Genomic DNA, 18,578 nt, shown 5'->3' with positions numbered 1-18,578 from the left:
AGAAAACATTTCTAGCATGATCTCTTCATCCCTTTTTCAAGGTTCAGAAGAGATCCAAGTATGAATAGCTTCTTTTCCAAGATAACTACTCAATTGGATGAAGATTGAAAGCTTTCTAGTAAAATCAAGAGAAAAGAAAGAAGAAGAATAATGAAAACTATTATTGATCCATCAAATTACAACAGAGCTCCCTAACCCAATGAAAGGGGTTTAGTTGTTCATAGCTCTGGGAATGGAAAGCAAAGATGGAGAGTGCATTCTGAAAGTTAAACTAGAAGTGTAGAGAAAGTAAAATACAGAAAGTAATTCTAATAATGCCAAAAGCTCCTTTCTAGTTCAAAGCTCTCCCTATTTATACTATTCTTCTGATGTTCTAGTTGGCTCTTCAAGTCTTCGATATGGGCCTTTGGATCTTGAGTTGAAGCAGTTATCTTCTTCAGTGGGCTCAGCTTTACTTGCAGAGAAAGTGTGAAGTAGGCAGGTACATTAGCTTAGGGCGTTAGTGGTGTTAACGTTAAGTGAAAATGTGGGGTTAAGAACGTTAGTGACAATCACCTTTTTCACTAACGTTCCTAACCCAAAGTGGTCCACGTTAACTTCAATGTTAGTGGCACTAACGTGACCACTAACGTTGACCCTTGGCCCTTCGCAAACGTTACTGGGGTTTACCTTTTTCAATAACGTTGAGAGTACCCCTTTCTCCCTATGTTAGAGTTCACGTTAGAATAGTTAACGTGGCCTTTAACGTAGGCTTGCCAAATCTTCGAGAGCGTTAGTGACACTTACCTTTGTCACTAACGCTTCAGAACGCCCCTATTCCCACGTTAAAGTTCACGTTAACTAGGTTAACGTGACTTCTAACGTGGTATTGATAGCCATCTCCAACGTTAGTGACAAACGTGAGTGTCACTAACGTTGGCTCATCATCCCTCTTCTCCACGTTAGCTTCCACGTTAATGTAATTAACGTGGCTCATAGTGGCTCAATCCAACGTTAGTGACAAAGGTGAGTGTCACTAACGTTGGTGATTCTTGCTCCCTCCACGTTAGAGTCCATGTTAACTAGGTTAACGCGGCTTTTAACGTAGCCAATATGGGCTTAGTCCAATGTTAGTGACAAAGGTGAGTGTCACTAACGTTGGCATCATCTTCTTCTTCCATGTTAGAGCTCACATTAACTAAGTTAACGTGGCTCTTAACGTGGCCAATTGCCCCTTTTGGAACGTTAGTGGCACTTACTTTTACCACTATCGTTGGAGTTCTACTTCTCTTCCACGTTAGCTTCCACGTTAACTATGATGGCTCACGAAGGCGTTATTGGCAATCACTTTTCTCATTAACGTTGCAAGCTAGCCTTCATTCCACGTTAGTGGTCACATTAGCTAGACTAACGTGGCTACTAACGTGGTTCTTCCTTGCTTCCTTTGTCCTGAAATCAAGCAATAAAGTGCATCAAAGCTCTAATCCAACTTATGAGACATGCATCATTCAATTTGTCCTTTAATTCATGCATAATTCTCATGAAATCATGTAAAATTCACAATGTTTACTTGAATCAAGATGTAAGTGATTATTTACCTAAAACTTGCTTATTTCCTAAGAAAATGCATGAAACTACCTTAAAACCATAAAGAAAAGGTCAGTGAAACTAGCCAAAATGCCCTGGCATCACAACACCAAACTTAAAGCTTGCTTGTTGATGAGCGGATAATTTATACGCTTTTTGGCATTGTTTTTAGTATGTTTTTAGTATATTTTAGTTAGTTTTTATTATATTTTTATTAGTTTTTAAATAAAAATCACTCTTCTGGACTTTACTATGAGTTTGTGTGTTTTTCTATGATTTCAGGTATTTTCTGGCTGAAATTGAGGGACCTGAGCAAAAATCTGATTCAGAGGCTGAAAAAGGACTGCAGATGCTGTTGGATTCTGACCTCCCTGCACTCAAAGTAGATTTTCTGGAGCTACGGAAGCCCAATTGGCGCGCTCTCAATTGCGTTGAAAAGTAGACATTCTGGGCTTTCCAGCAATATATAATAGTCTATACTTTGCCCGAGATTTGAGGGCCCAAACAGGCGTTCTAAGTCAGCTCAAGAATTCTGGCGTTTAACTCCAAAACTGGCACAAAAGCTGGAGTTAAACGCCCAAACTGGCACAAAAGCTAGCGTTTAACTCCAAGAAAAGTCTCTACACGAAAATGCTTCAATGCTCAGCCCAAGCACACACCAAGTGGGCCTGGAAGATGATTTTTGCATTAATTACTGATTTCCGTAAACCCTAGGCTACTAGTTCTCTATAAAAAGGACCTTTTGCTATTGTATTTTCATACTTTGAATCTTTGATAAGTCTTATGCTATCTTAGACACGTTTGGAGGCTGGCCATTTGGCCATGCCTGGACCTTGTTCTTATGTATTCTCAACGGTGGAGTTTCTACACACCATAGATTAAGGTGTGGAGCTCTGCTGTTCTTCATGAATTAATACAAGTACTATTGTTTTTCTATTCAACTCAAGTCTATTTCTTCTCCAAGATATTCATTTGTTCTTTAACTTGATGAATGTGATGATCCGTGACACTCATCATCATTCTCACCTATGAACATTGGCCTGACAACCACCTCTGTTCTACTAGCAATGGCTTGAATGCATATCTCTTGGGTTTCTAATCTAAGATTGGAACCTTCATGGTATAGGCTAGAATTATTGGCGGCCATTCCTGAGATCCGGAAAGTCTAAACCTTGTCTGTGGTATTCCGAGTAGGATCTGGGAAGGGATGACTGTGACGAGCTTCAAACTCGCGATTGTGGGGCGTATGACAGATGCAAAAGGATCAATGGATCCTATTCGGACATGATCGAGAACCGACAGCTGATTAGCCGATGTTGTGACAGAGCATCAGGACCATTTTCACTGAGAGGACGGGATGTAGCCATTGACAACGGTGATGCCCAATATAAATCTTGCCATGGAAAGGAGTATGAATGACTGGAAGAAGGCAATAGGAAAGCAGAGGTTCAAGGGGAACAAAGCATCTTCATACGCTTATCTGAAATCCACCAATGAATTACATAAGTATCTCTATCTTTATTTTATGTTTATTTTCATCACCTTAAACTCCATAACCATTTGAATCCGCCTGACTGAGATTTACAAGATGACCATATGTTTATTTTATGTTTATTTTATGTTTATTACTTGGACGACCCAGTGCACTGTCAAGACCAATGGGGTTGACCCTGAAGTCTACAGACTTATGCTCTTTCCTTTTGCTGTAAGAGACAGAGCTAGAACATGGTTGGATTCACAACCTACGGAAAGCCTGAACTCTTGGGAAAAGCTAGTCAATGCCTTCTTGGCAAAGTTCTTTCCACCTCAAAAGTTGACTAAGCTTAGAGTGGAAGTCCAAACCTTTAGACAGAAGGATGGTGAGTCCCTCTATGAAGCTTTGGAGAGATACAAGCAATTGATTAGAAGGTGCCCTTCTGACATGCTTTCAAAATGGAGCATCATAGGAATCTTCTATGATGGTCTGTCTGAACTATCCAAGATGTCATTGGATAGCTCTGCTGGAGGATCTCTTCATCTAAAGAAGATGCCTGCAGAAGCTCAAGAACTCATTGAAATGGTTGCAAATAACCAATTCATGTACACTTCTGAAAGGAATCCTGTGAATAATGGGACAAATTAGAAGAAAGGAGTTCTTGAGATTGATACTCTGAATGCCATATTGGCTCAGAATAAAATATTGACTCAGCAAGTCAATATGATTTCTTAGAGTCTGTTTGGAATGCAAGCAGCAACAGGCAGTACTAAGGAAGCTTCCTCTGAAGAAGAAGCTTATGATCCTGAGAACCCAGCAATGGAAGAGGTGAATTACATGGGAGAATCCTATGGAAACACCTATAATCCTTCATGGAGAAATCGTCTAAATCTCTCATGGAAGGATCAACAGAGACCTCAACAAGGTTTCAACAACAATAATGGTGGAAGAAACAGGTTTAGCAATAGCAAGCCTTTTCCATCATCTTCTCAGCAACAGACAGAGAATTCTAAGCAAAACCCCTCTGATTTAACAACCATTCTCTCTGATCTAATCAAAACCACTCAAAGTTTCATGATAGAAGCAAGGTCCTCCATTAGAAATTTGGAGGCACAATTGGGTCAGCTGAGTAAGAAAATTACTGAACTCCCTCCTAGCACTCTCCCTAGAAATACAGAAGAGAATTCAAAAAGAGAGTGTAAAGCCATAACCACAACCCACACGGCCAAACTTGGAGAGGAGGAAGAGGCAGTGATTCCCACTGACCTCAATGGAGTTCCCTAATGAGGAACCATGGGAATTTGAGGCTCATTCTGAGACCATAGAGATTCCATTGAATTTACTTCTACCTTTCATAAGCTCTGATGAGTATTCTTCCTCTGAAGAGGATGAAGATGTTACTGAAGAGCAAGTTGCTAAGTACCTTGGAGCAATCATGAAGCTAAATGCCAAGTTATTTGGTAATGAGACTTGGGAGAATGAACCTCCATTGCTCATCAAAGAACTGGATAACTTGACTAGGCAGAGATTGCCTCAAAAGAGACAGGACCCTGGAAAGTTCTCAATCCCTTGTACCATAGGCACCATGACCTTTGAGAAGGCTCTGTGTGACCTAGGGTCAAGCATAAACCTTATGCCTCTCTCTGTAATGGAGAAGCTAGGGATCATTGAGGTACAAGCTGCAAGAATCTCACTAGAGATGGCAGACAATTCAAAGAAACATGCTTATGGACTTGTAGAGGATGTCTTGGTAAAGGTTGAAGACCATTGCATCCCTGCTGATTTCATAGTCCTAGAGACTGGGAAGTGTATGGATGAATCCATCATCCTTGGCAGACCCTTCCTAGCCACAGCAAAAGTTGTGATTGATGTTGACAGAGGAGAATTGATCATTCAAGTGAATAGAGACTCCCTTGTGTTTAAAGCTCAAGGATATCCCTCTGTCACCATGGAGATGAAGCATGAAGAGCTTCTCTCAGTACAGAGTCAAACAGAGCCCCCACAGTCAAACTCTAAGTTTGGTATTGGGAGGCCACAACCAAACTTTAAGTTTGGTGTTGAACCCCCACATTCAAATTCTAAGTTTGGTGTTGGGAGGTTCCAACATTACTCTGAACATCTGTAAGGCTCCATCAGAGCCACTGTCAAGCTATTAACATTAAAAAAGCTCTTGTTGGGAGGCAACCCAATCGTTACTATTCTATGTTAAATTTCTATTTTCCTTTGTTATTTTATGTTTTCTGTAGCTTGATGATCATGTGAAGTCACAAAAACAATTAAAAAAGCAAAAACAAAGTGAAAAATAGAATGAAAAATAGAACACCTTGGAGGAGACAGTTACTGGCGTCTAAACGCCAGTAAAGGTAGCAGAATGGGCGTTAAACGCCCAGTCTGGCACCATTCTGGGCGTTTAACGCCAGAAAAGGGCACCAGACTGGCGTTTAATGCCAGGAATGGGCAAGAAGCTGGTGTTAAATGCCAAAAATGGGCAGCAGCCTGGCGTTTAACGCCAGGATTGGCAGAAAGGGGCATTTTGCATGCCACTTAGTGCAGGGATAAGATATCCATGACACCTCAGGATCTGTGGACCCCACAGGATTCCCACCTACCCCACCACTCTCTTTCTTCTTCACCCATTCACCAATCACCTCAATACCTCTTCCCCAAAAACCCCTCACCTATCAAATCCCACCATTCTCTTCACCACTCACATCCATCCTTCATAAAACCATACGCACCCTTCTCACCACTATATAAACCCATCTTCACTCCTTCATTTTCACACAACCTAAACACTACTTCTCCCCCTTGGCCGAAACACAAAGCCCCCTCCATCTCCTCTATTTCTTCTTCTTCTACTCTCTTCTTTCTTCTTTTGCTCAAGGATGAGCAACCTTCTAAGTTTGGTGTGGTAAAAGCTAAAGTTTTTTGTTTTTCCATAACCATTTATGGCATCAAAAGCCGGAGAAACCTCTAGAAAGAGGAAAGGGAAGGCAAAAGCTTCCACCTCCGAGTCATGGGAGATGGAGAGATTCCTCTCAAGGGTGTATCAAGACCACTTCTATGAAGTTGTGGCCAAGAAGAAAGTGATCCCCGAGGTCCCTTTCAAACACAAAAAGAATAAGTATCCGGAGATCCGACATGAGATCCGAAGAAGAGGTTGGGAAGTTCTCACCAACCCCATTCAACAAGTCGGGATCTTAATGGTTCAAGAGTTCTATGCAAATGCATGGATCACCAAGAACCATGATCAAAGTGTAAACCCGGACCCTAAGAATTGGCTTACAATAGTTCGGGGGAATTACTTAGATTTTAGTCCGGAAAATGTAAGGTTGGCATTCAACTTGCCCATGATGCAAGGAGATGCACACCCCTACACTAGAAGGGTCAACTTTGATCAAAGGTTGGACCAAGTCCTCATGGACATCTGTGAAGAGGGCGCCCAATGGAAAAGAGATGCAAGAGGGAAGCCGGTTCAACTAAGAAGGCATGACCTCAAGCCCGTGGCTAGGGGATGGTTGGAGTTCATCCAACGCTCAATCATTCCCACTAGCAACCGGTCCGAAGCTACTATAGACCGGGCTATCATGATACATAGCATCATGATTAGAGAGCAAGTGGAAGTTCATGAGGTTATATCCCAAGAACTCTACAAGGTGGTGGACAAGTCCTCTCCTTTGGCAAGGTTAGCCTTCCCTCATCTCATTTGTCACCTTTGCAATTCGGTTGGAATTGACATAGAGGGAGACATTCTCATTGATGAGGACAAACCCATCACTAAGAAAAGGATGGAGCAAACAAGATAACCTCAACAAGAGCATGAGGAAATTCCTCATCATGAAATCCCTGAGATACCTCAAGGGATGCATCTTCCTCCACAAACCTATTAGGAGCAAATCAACACCTCCCTAGGAGAATTGAGTTCCAACATAGGACAACTAAGGATGGAGCACCAAGAGCATTCCATCCTCCTCCATGATATTAGAGAAGATCAAAGAACCATGAGAGAGGAGCAACAAAGGCAAGGAAGAGACATTGAGGAGCTTGATACATGCGAAATTATTACTGTGAGGTTGTAAATTTTGTTGTTCATTCTCTCCCTAGCAATGGGGCCAACAAACTGGTGCACAATACCATGGTCCAAACATAACTTCACAACTTCGCACAACTATCCAGCAAGTGCACTGGGTCGTCCAAGTAATAAAACCTTACGTGAGTAAGGGTCGATCCCACGGAGATTGTTGGTATGAAGCAAGCTATGGTCATCTTGTTAATCTCAGTCAGGCGGATATCAAATAGTTATGGAGTTTTCGAAAATAAATAATAAATAAATAGAAAATAAAGATAAAAATACTTATGTATATCATTGGTGAGAATTTCAGATAAGCATATAGAGATGCTTGCGTTCCTCTGAATCTCTGCTTTCTCGCTGTCTTCATCCAATCAGTCTTACTCCTTTCTATGGCAAACTTTGTGTAAGGGCATCACCGTCGTCAATGGCTACATCTCATCCTCTCTGTGAAAATGGTCCGATGCGCTGTCACTGTATGGCTAATCATCTGGAGGCATCACCGTTGTCAATGGCTACATCCCATCCTCTCTGTGAAAACGGTCCAAATGCTCTGTCACAGCACGGCTAATCATCTGAGGTTCTCGATCATACTGGAATAGGATTCACCCTCCTTTTGCGTCTGTCACTACGCCCAGCACTCGCGAGTTTGAAGTTCGTCACAGTCATTCAATCCCTGAATCCTACTCGGAATACCACAGACAAGGTTTAGACTTTCTGGATTCTCATGAATGCTGCCATCAATCTAGCTTATACCACGAAAATTTTGATTAAGAGATCCAAGGGATAATCATCCAATCTAAGGTGGAACAGAAGTGGTTGTCAGGCACGCGTTCGTATGGGAATGATGATGATTGTCACGTTCATCACATTCATATTGAAATGCGAATGAATATCTTAGAAGTGGAATAAGTTGAATTGAATAGAGAAATAGGAGTACTTTGCATTAATTCGTGAGGAACAGCAGAGCTCCACACCTTAATCTATGGTGTGTAGAAACTCTACCGTTGAAAATACATAAGTGATAAGGTCCAGGCATGGCCGAATGGCCAGACCCCAAACGTGATCAATATGATCCTAAGATGAACTAAAAATCATAAGATGATCTGAAGATGTAACTCAGGATGTCAATACAATAGTAAAAAGTCCTATTTATACTAAACTAGCAACTAGGGTTTACAGAAGTAAGTAATTGATGCATAAATCCACTTCCGGGGCCCACTTGGTGTGTGCTTGGGCTGAGCTTGAAGTTTACACATTCAGAGGCTTCTTCTGGAGTTGAACGCCAAGTTGTAACGTGTTTTTGGCGTTCAACTCTGGTTCGTGACGTGTTTCTGGCGTTTAACTCCAGACTGCAGCGTAGAACTGGCGTTCAACGCCCTTTTGCGTCATCTAAACTCGGCCAAAGTATATACTATTATATATTGCTGGAAAGCCCTGGATGTCTACTTTCCAACGCAATTGGAAGCCCGTCATTTTGAGTTCTGTAGCTCCAGAAAATCCACTTTTGAGTGCAGGGAGGTCAGAATCCAACAGCATCAGTAGTCCTTCTTCTACCTCTGAATCTGATTTTTGCTCAAGTCCTTCAATTTCAGCCAGAAAATACCTGAAATCACAGAAAAACACACAAACTCATGGTAAAGTCCAGAAATGTGAATTTAACATAAAAACTAATAAAAACATCCCTAAAAGTAACTAGATCCTACTAAAAATATACTAAAAATAATGCCAAAAAGCGTATAAATTATCTGCTCATCACAACACCAAACTTAAATTGTTGCTTGTCCTCAAGCAACTGAAAATCAAGTAGGATAAAAAGAAGAGAATATACTATAAATTCCAAACTATCAATGAAACATAGCTCCAATCAGATGAGCGGGACTTGTAGCTTTTTGCCTCTTGAATAGTTTTGGCATCTCACTTTATCCATTGAGGTTCAGAATGATTGGCATCTATAGGAACTCAGAGTTCAGATAGTGTTATTGATTCTCCTATTTCAGTATGTTGATTCTTGAACACATCTACTTTATGAGTCTTGGCCGTGCCCCTAAGCACTTTGTTTTCCAGTATTACCATCGGATACATAAATGCCACAAACACATAACTGGGTGAACCTTTTCAGATTGTGACTCAGCTTTGCTAAAGTCCCTAATTAGAGGTGTCCAGGGTTCTTAAGCACACTATTCTTTTGCTTTGGACTTTGACTTTAACCGCTCAGTCTCAAGTTTTCACTTGACACCTTCACGCCACAAGCACATGGTTAGGGACAGCTTGGTTTAGCCGCTTAGTCCAGAATTTTATTCCTTTAGGCCCTCCTATCCACTGATGCTCAAAGCCTTGGGATCCTTTTTATTACCCTTGCCTTTTGGTTTTAAGGGCTATTGGATTTTTGCTCTTGCCTTTTGGTTTTAAGAGCTTTTTGCTTTTTCTGCTTGCTTTTTCTTTTTCTATTTTTTTTTTGCCAAATTTTTTTTCTGCAAGCTTTTGTATTCACTACTTTTTCTTGCTTCAAAAATCAATTTTATAATTTTTTAAATTATCAAATAACATGTCTCCTTGTCATCATTCTTTCAAGAGCCAACATATTTAACATTCTTAAACAACAACTTCAAAAGACATATGCATTGTTCAAGCATTCATTCAGAAAACAAGAAGCATTGTCACCACATCAATATAATTAAACTAAGTTCAAGGATAAATTCGAAACTCATGTACTTCTTGTTCTCTTGAATTAAAACATTTTTCATTTAAGAGAGGTGATGGATTCATATTCACTACTTTAAGGCATAGACACTTAATACTAATGATCATGTAATAAAGACACAAACACAGATAAACACTTAGCATAGAGAAAATGAAAAACAGAGAATGTAAGAACAAGGAATGAGTCCACCTTAGTGATGGTGGCGTTTCCTTCTTGAGGAACCAATGATGTCCTTGAGCTCTTCTATGTCTCTTCCTTGTCTTTGTTGCTCCTCCCTCATTGCTTTTTGATCTTCTCTAATTTCATGAAGGATGATGGAGTGCTCTTGATGTTCCACCCTTAATTGTCCCATGTTGGAACTTAGTTCTCCTAGGAAGGTGTTGATTTGCTCCCAAAAATTCTGTGGAGGAAAGTGTATCCCTTGAGGTATCTCAGGGATTTCTTGATGATGAGCTTCCTCACGTGTTTCTTGAGCTCCATGAGTGGGCTCTCTTGTTTGCTCCATCCTTTTCTTAGTGATGGGCTTCTCTTCCTCAATGGGAATGTCTCCTTCTATGAAAGCTCCAGTTGAGTAACATAGATGGCAAATAAGATGAGGAAAAGCTAGCCTTGCCAAGGGAGAGGACTTTTCGGCTATTTTGTAGAGTTCAAGGGAGATGACTTCATGAACTTCTACTTCCTCACCAATCATGATGTTGTGAATCATAATGGCCCGATCTACAGTAACTTCAGATCGGTTGCTAGTGGGAATGATGGAGCGTTGGATGAACTCCAACCATCCTCTAGCCACAGGCTTAAGGTCCAGTCTTCTAAGTTGAACCGGTTTGCCTTTTGAGTCAATCTTCCATTGAGCTCCTTCCACACATATGTCCATGAGGACTAGGTCCAACCTTTGATCAAAGTTGACCCTTCTAGTGTAGGGGCGTGCATCTCCTTGCATCATAGGCAAGTTGAACGCCAACCTCACATTTTTCGGACTAAAATCTAAGTATTTCCCCCGAACCATTGTAATATAATTCTTTGGATTCGGGTTCTTACTTTGATCATGGTTCCTAGTGATCCATGCATTGGCATAAAACTCTTGAACCATTAGGATGCCGACTTGTTGGATGGGGTTTGTTAGAACTTCCCAACCTCTTCTTTGGATTTCATGTCGGATCTCCGGATACTCATTTCTCTTGAGCTTGAAAGGGACCTCAGGGGATCACCTTCTTCTTGGCCACAACATCATAGAAGTGGTCTTAATGAGCTTTGGAGATGAATCTTTCCATCTTCCATGACTCAGAGGTGGAAGCTTTTGTCTTCCCTTTCCCTTTTCTAGAGGATTCTCCGGTCTTGGGTGCCATCAATGGTAATGGAAAAACAAAAAAGCTTATGCTTTTACCACACCAAACTTAGAATATTGCTTGCCCTCGAGTAAGAAAAGAAAGAATGGATGAAGAAGAAGAAGAAAATATGGAGGAGAGTAGCGAGAGGTGTATTTGTTCAAGAAGGGGAAGAGAGGGTTGTGTTGTGTGAAAATGAGGAAGAATGGAGGGCTTTATATAGGGAGGGGTGGGGGGGTTCAGTTTCGGCCATATAGGGTGGGTTTGGGTGGGAAATTGATTTTGAATTTTGAAGGTAGGTGGAGTTTATGAGGTAGGTTTATGGGGAAGAGTGGATGGATGTGAGTGGTGAGGTGGTGATAGGGAAGGGAGATTGAGGTGATTGGTGAAGGGTTTTAGGGAAGGGTGTTTATTGGGAAGAGAGGATGAACATTGAGAAGAGGGAAGAGAATGAGTGGTGGTAGGTGGGGATCCTGTGGGGTCCACAGATGCTGAGATAATACTGTGGGGTCCACAGATCCTGAGGTGTCAAGGATTTACATCCCTGCACCAATTAGGCATGTAAAATGTGCATGCAATTCTGGCATTTAAACACCGAATTGATGCTTGTTCTGGGCGTTCAGCGCCCAGATGCAGCATGTTTCTGGCATTGAACGCCAGTTCTATGCTTGTTTCTGGCGTTCAGCGCCAGCTTTCCTTAGTGTGCATTCCTGGCGTCTGAATGCCAGGATGTTGCTTGTTTTGGGTGTTCAACGCCAGATGCTCCTTACTAGCATTTAAACGCCAGTAAGCCATTCCTCCAGGGTGTAATTTTTCTTCTGCTGTTTTTGATTTTTCTATTTATTTTGTGACTCCACATGATCATGAACCTAATAAAACATGAAAGAACAATAAAAATAAAAATAAAATTAGATAATTAAAAATTGGGTTGCCTCCCAACAAGCGCTTCTTTAATGTCAATAGCTTGACAGTGGGCTCTCATGGAGCCTCACAGATATTCAGAGCATTGTTGAGACTTTCCAACACCAAACTTAGAGTTTGGTTGTGGCCTCCCAACACCAAACTTAGAGTTTGACTGTGGGGGCTCTGGTTGTCTCTGTTTTGAGAGAAGCTTACTGTGCCTCTTTTCCATGTTTACAGAAGGATGTCCTTGAGTTTTAAACTCAAGGGAGTCCTTATTCAATTGAAGGACTAGTTCACCTCTGTTAACATCAATCACAGCTCTTGCTGTGGCTAGGAAGGGTCTTCCAAGGATGATGGATTCATCCTCATCCTTCCCAATATCTAGGATTATGAAATCAGCAGGGATGTAAAGGCCTTCAACCTTTACTAATATGTCCTCTACTTGTCCATAAGCCTATTTTCTGGAATTGTCTGCCATCTTTAATGAGATTTTAGCAGCTTGTACCTCAAAGATTACCAATTTCTCCATTACAGAGAGTGGCGTGAGGTTTATTCCTGACCCCAGGTCACATAGAGCCTTCTCAAAGGTCATGGTGCCTATGGTACAAGGTATTAGGAACTTTCTAGGATCCTGTTTCTTCTGAGATAATCTCAGTTGATCCAATGCATTTAGTTCATTGGTGAACAGGGGAGGTTCATCTCCCCAAGTCTCATTACCAAATAAATTGGCATTCAGTTTCATGATTGCACCAAGGAACTTGGCAACTTGCTCTTTAGTAACATCTTCATTCTCTTCAAAAGAAGAATACTCTTCAGAGCTCATGAATGGCATAAGGAGGTTCAATGGAATCTCTATGGTCTCTAGATGAGTCTCAGATTCCTTTGGTTCCTCAGAGGGAAACTCCTTATTGATCACTGTACGTCCCAGGAGGTCTTCCTCCTTGGGATTCACGTCCTCCCCTTCCTCCTTGGATTCGGCCATGATGGTTATATCAATGGCCTTACACTCTCCTTTTGGATTTTCTTCTGTATTGCTTGGGAGAGTACTAGGAGGGATTTCAGTGATCCTTTTACTCAGCTGGCCCACTTGTGCCTCTGAATTTCTAATGGATGACCTTGTTTCATTCATGAAACTCAGAGTGGCTTTAGATAGATCAGAGACTAAGTTTGCTAAATTAGAGGTATTTTGTTCAGAGTTCTCTGTCTGTTGCTGAGTGGATGATGAAAAAGGCTTACTATTGATAAACCTGTTTCTTCCACCATTATTAAAGCCTTATTGAGGCTTTTGTTGATCCTTCCATGAGAAATTTGGGTGATTTCTCCATGAGGGGTTATAGGTGTTCCCATATGGTTCACCCATATAATTCACCTCTGCTATTGCAGGGTTCTCAGGATCATAAGCCTCTTCTTCAGCAGATGCCTCTTGAGTACTGTTGGATGCAGCTTGCATTCCATTCAAAATCTAAGAAATCATATTAACTTGCTGAGTCAATATTTTATTCTGAGCCAATATGGCATTCAGAGTATCAATTTCAAGAACTCCCTTCTTCTGAGGCGTCCCATTACTCACAGGATTCCTCTCAGAAGTGTACATAAACTGGTTATTAGCAACCATGTCAATGAGTTCTTGAGCTTCTGCAGGCATTTTTTTAGGTGAATGGATCCACCTGTAGAAGTATCCAATGACATCTTAGCTAATTCAGACAGATCATCATAGAATATATCCAGGATGGTCCATTCTGAAAGCATGTCAGAAGGACACTTTTTGGTCAGTTCCTCGTATCTCTCCCAAGCTTCATAGAGGGATTCACCTTCTTTCTATCTGAAGGTTTGAACATCCACTCTAAGCTTACTCAGCTTTTGAGGAGGAAAGAACTTGGCTAAGAAAGCCTTGACCAGCTTATCCCAAGAGTTCAGGCTATCCTTAGGTTGAGAGTCTAACCATATTCTAGCTCTGTCTTTCACAGCAAAAGGGAAAAGTATGAGCCTGTAGACTTTAGGATCTACTCCATTAGTCTTAACAGTATCACAGATTTGCAAGAATTCAGTTAAGAACTGAAAAGGATCTTCAGATGGAAGTCCATGAAACTTGCAGTTTTGTTGCATCACAGAAACTAATTGAGGTTTCAGCTCAAAATTGTTTGCTCCAATGGTAGGGATGGAGATGCTTCTTCCATGTAAATTGGAATTAGGTGCAGTAAAGTTACCAAGCATCCTCAATGCATTATTATTATTTTTGGCTGCCATCTCCTCTTTCTGTTCGAAAATTTCTGTAAGGTTATCTCTGGATTGTTGTATTTTAGGTTCTCTTAGTTTCCTCTTCAGAGTCCTTTCAGGTTCAGGGTCTGCTTCAATAAGAATGTTCCTGTCCTTGCTCCTGCTCATATGAAAAAGAGGGAACAGAAAAATAATAATAATAGGGATCCTTTTTACCCAGGTATAGAGGTTCCCCTGTGTGAGTAGAAGAAGAAAAGAATGTAATGTAAAGAAGGGAAGAAGAGAAAATTCGAACACAGTTGGAAGAGGGGGTTCGAATTTGGGTGAGATAAAGTGTTAGTAGATGAATAAATAAATAGAAGGAGATGAGAGAGAAAGAGGATTTTCGAAAATAAAATTTTGAAAAGGGGTTAGTGATTTTCGAAAATTAGGAATGAAAGCAAATTAAAATTAAAAATTGAAACAATTAGTTAATTAAAAAGAATTTTTGAAAAAGAGGGAAGAGATTTTTGAAAATTGGAGAGAGAGAGTTAGTTAGGTAGTTTTGAAAAAGATAAGAAACAAACAAAAAGTCAATTAGTTAGTTGAAAAAGATTTGAAAATCAATTTTGAAAAGATAAGAAGATAAGAAGTTAGAAAAGATATTTGAAAATCAATTTTAAAATCATAATTAATGACTTGACTCACAAGTAATCACAAGATATGATTCTAGAACTTAAAGTTTGAATCTTTCTTGACAAGCAAGTAACAAACTTGAAATTTTTGAATCAAAACATTAATTGTTGAAGATATTTTCAAAAATTATGAGATAAAATTAAGAAAAAGATTTTTGAAAAATATTTTTATAATTTTCGAAAATAAAAAAAATGAAAAAGATATGATTTTTGAAAAAGATTTTAAAAAAGATAAGATTTTTAAATTGAAAATTTGATTTGACTCATAAGAAACAACTAAGTTTTAAAAAGTTTTGAAAAAGTCAACTCAAATTTTCGAAATTTATGAGTGAAAAAGGGAAATATATTTTTTTTATTTTTGAATTTTTAATGATGAAAGAGAAAAACATGAAAATGATGCAATGCATGAAAATTTTGGATCAAAACAATGAATGCATGCAAGAATGCTATGAATGTCAAGATGAACACCAAGAACACTTTGAATGTCAAGATGAACATCAAGAACTTATTTTTGAAAAATTTTCAAGAAAAGAAAACATGCAAGACACCAAACTTAGAAATTTTTCATGTATAGACACTATGAATGCAAGAATGTATATAAAAAACAAGAAAAGACACAAAACAAGAAAATATGAAGATCAAACAAGAAGACTAGCCAAGAACAACTTGAAGATCATGAAGAACACTATGAATGCATGAATTTTCGAAAAATGCAAAGAATTTTTTAAAAAAATGCAATTGACACCAAACTTGAAATTTGACACAAGACTCAAACAAACAACATAAAATATTTTTGAATTTTATGATTTTATAATTTTTTTTTGGTATTTTTCGAAAATTAATGTGAAAAAGAAAATAAGAATTCCAAAATCTTTAAGAAGAATTACAGGAATCTTTCAATATTAGCCCAAAGCTCCAATCAAAGGGTTGGACATGGCTTAATAGCCAGTCAAGCTTTAGTATGTAACTCAGATATACTGCTCATTAGTTATCAAATTAACTTGCCTCTATGCTGATGGTTTGGAAGCCTTAGTCTAAAAAAATTCAGACATGGCTTTGCAGCCAGCCAGGCTCCAACATGCTTCATGAAACACTAGAATTCATTCTTAAAAATTTAGAATAATTTTCGAAAACATATGAGAAATTTTTTGAAAGAAATTTTTTTTATTTTTTTTGAAAGATTTTTGAAGAAAAATTTTTTTAAAAATAAAACAAAAAGAAAATTACCTAATCTGAGCAACAAGATGAACCGTCAGTTGTCCAAACTCGAACAATCCCCGGCAACGGTGCCAAAAACTTGATATGTGAAATTGTTACTCAGATTAGGTTGTAAAATTATTTGTTCGTTCTTTCCCCTGGTAATGGCGCCAAAAAACAGGTGCACAATACCATGGTCCAAACATAACTTCACAACTTCGCACAACTAACCAGCAAGTGCAATGGGTCGTCCAAGTAATAAAACCTTACATGAGTAAGGGTCGATCCCACAGAGATTGTTGGTATGAAGCAAGCTATGGTCATCTTGTTAATCTCAGTCAGGCGGATATCAAATAGTTATGGAGTTTTCGAAAATAAATAATAAATAAATAGAAAATAAAGATAAAAATACTTATGTATATCATTGGTGAGAATTTCAGATAAGCGTATAGAGATGCTTGCGTTCCTCTGAATCTCTGCTTTCCCGCTGTCTTCATCCAATCAGTCTTACTCCTTTCTATGGCAAACTTTGTGTGAGGGCATCACCGTCGTCAATGGCTACATCTCATCCTCTCTGTGAAAATGGTTCGATGCGCTGTCACTGCATGGCTAATCATCTGGAGGCATCACCGTTGTCAATGGCTACATCCCATCCTCTCTGTGAAAACGGTCCAAATGCTCTGTCACAGCACGGCTAATCATCTGAGGTTCTCGATCATACTGGAATAGGATTCACCCTCCTTTTGCGTCTGTCACTACGCCCAGCACTCGCGAGTTTGAAGTTCGTCACAGTCATTCAATCCCTGAATCCTACTCGGAATACCACAGACAAGGTTTAGACTTTCTGGATTCTCATGAATGCCGCCATCAATCTAGCTTATACCACGAAGATTCTGATTAAGAGATCCAAGAGATAATCATCCAATCTAAGGTGGAACGGAAGTGGTTGTTGTAACAACCCTAGTTTTTGAAAATCAAATAATTAGTTATTTGTGATTTATTTTAAGAATATTATTTTACTAAAGGTAATTAAATGGAGTTTCATAATAATTGGAGTTTAAATTAATTAGAATTTTTATATAAATTTTATTAGATATTTGGTATAATTGAAATTATAATTTTGATAATTGAAAAATAAGAAGATTTGTATAATTTAATTTAAATAAATTCTATTTTGAATGAATTATGTTATTAATTTGACCTCTTAGGAATTAATTTACTAGAAATTATTAGATTAATATTTATAAATACTTTAAGTTTACATCAATTAATATTTATGTACAATTTTTATTATAATTAATGATTTTATAAATTGAAATTAAAGTTTCGGAGATAGAAAAATAATAGAGACTTGTATGATTTAATCTAGAAAATTGATATTTGAATTTAAATTGTACTTTACAAAATATAATTAACTTGTTCATTTTATAATGTAAATTAGAAATAATTGATTGAACTTAGCAATATGTTGATAAATAATGTTCCTAAATATTTTTAAGAGAGTATATTTGATTTTAAAATTTCTCTACCCTCCAATTTTATCAAAATATCTATTTATGTTTATCCATATTACTTTATAAAATCCCTAATTCCTAAACCTAAATTCCCAAATTGAATCAGAAACCCTAATTCCCAAATCCCATAAATCCTAACCCTAATTTCTTATCCCAGCCACCCAAAACACCCCTCCAACGTAATACATGCTTCAGAATAGAACATCAGAGAGGGAGAGTGAGGAGTCAGGGGTGAACCATGGGAGGGGAAACCGGAGAAGAGTGAGCCGCGCCTAGCCATCGTCCAGCTCCGCTCGCTCTGCCGCACCTCTCGTCACCATCAGGTTCGCTGTCACTGCCGCCTCCACGGAACTCGCCGCCGAGCTGCTTCACGGCGTCATCCCGTCCATAGAACCATGAGTCGCGCCGCTGTCACTGAAAGGGGGAGGGAGAAGGCGCGATGCTGGAGGAGTGTGACCCGCTGCGCCGCTGTGGGTCCTTTGCCATCGAGCTCGAAGGAGCAGGGGAGAACGATGTTGGGTTTGAGGGAGACAGAGGTGGAGTGGCGCGAGGTGGAAGGCGAGCTGTTCGCGTTGCCGTTCGTGCCACCGTTGCTGAGCCATAGCGCTGCCGCCGCCGGGTCTCACCGCTGTGCGACGCCGTCCAAAGCAGAGAGTCACGATGGAGCTCCGTTTAGGCTTCTCTGGTCCGCTGAGAGAGGAGCTTATGGGTGGAGGAAGGCCAGTTGAGGGAGAGAACGCCATTGAGTGGGGTAAACGCCTCTGCCGTGCTTCTTGGTCACTGGTGATGGAGCCGCGCCTCCGTCACCCCTGGGCTGCCGTTCCTGCTGTCGTCGTTTCCTCGTTCTGTTATTATTGTCTAATTGAGGTAAGGCATTCTGGTTCTTGCTTTAGTTTGAGTTAGCATGGAGTTTCCAGAATTTTTACTGTTATCAT

At 39.7% G+C, this 18,578-nt stretch overlaps 2 non-coding genes across 2 annotated transcripts; one reads left to right on the top strand and one right to left on the bottom strand.

The window, feature by feature from the left end:
* Nucleotides 1-3,385: 3,385 nt before the first annotated feature.
* Nucleotides 3,386-3,493, bottom strand: LOC148545497 (small nucleolar RNA R71). The gene has a single exon (XR_015900627.1). It is a non-coding gene; the product is annotated as a small nucleolar RNA R71 (small nucleolar RNA).
* A 10,291-nt stretch (nt 3,494-13,784) lies between these two features.
* Nucleotides 13,785-13,892, top strand: LOC148545496 (small nucleolar RNA R71). Its single transcript, XR_015900818.1, has one exon. It is a non-coding gene; the product is annotated as a small nucleolar RNA R71 (small nucleolar RNA).
* The last annotated feature ends 4,686 nt before the right edge of the window (nt 13,893-18,578 follow it).

The sequence above is a fragment of the Arachis ipaensis genome, chromosome B9 (assembly GCF_059453495.1).
Source record: "Arachis ipaensis isolate K30076 ecotype BB chromosome B9, ASM5945349v1, whole genome shotgun sequence".
Lineage (NCBI taxonomy): Eukaryota > Viridiplantae > Streptophyta > Magnoliopsida > Fabales > Fabaceae > Arachis > Arachis ipaensis.
This window is presented reverse-complemented; position numbering and strand designations above follow the sequence as displayed.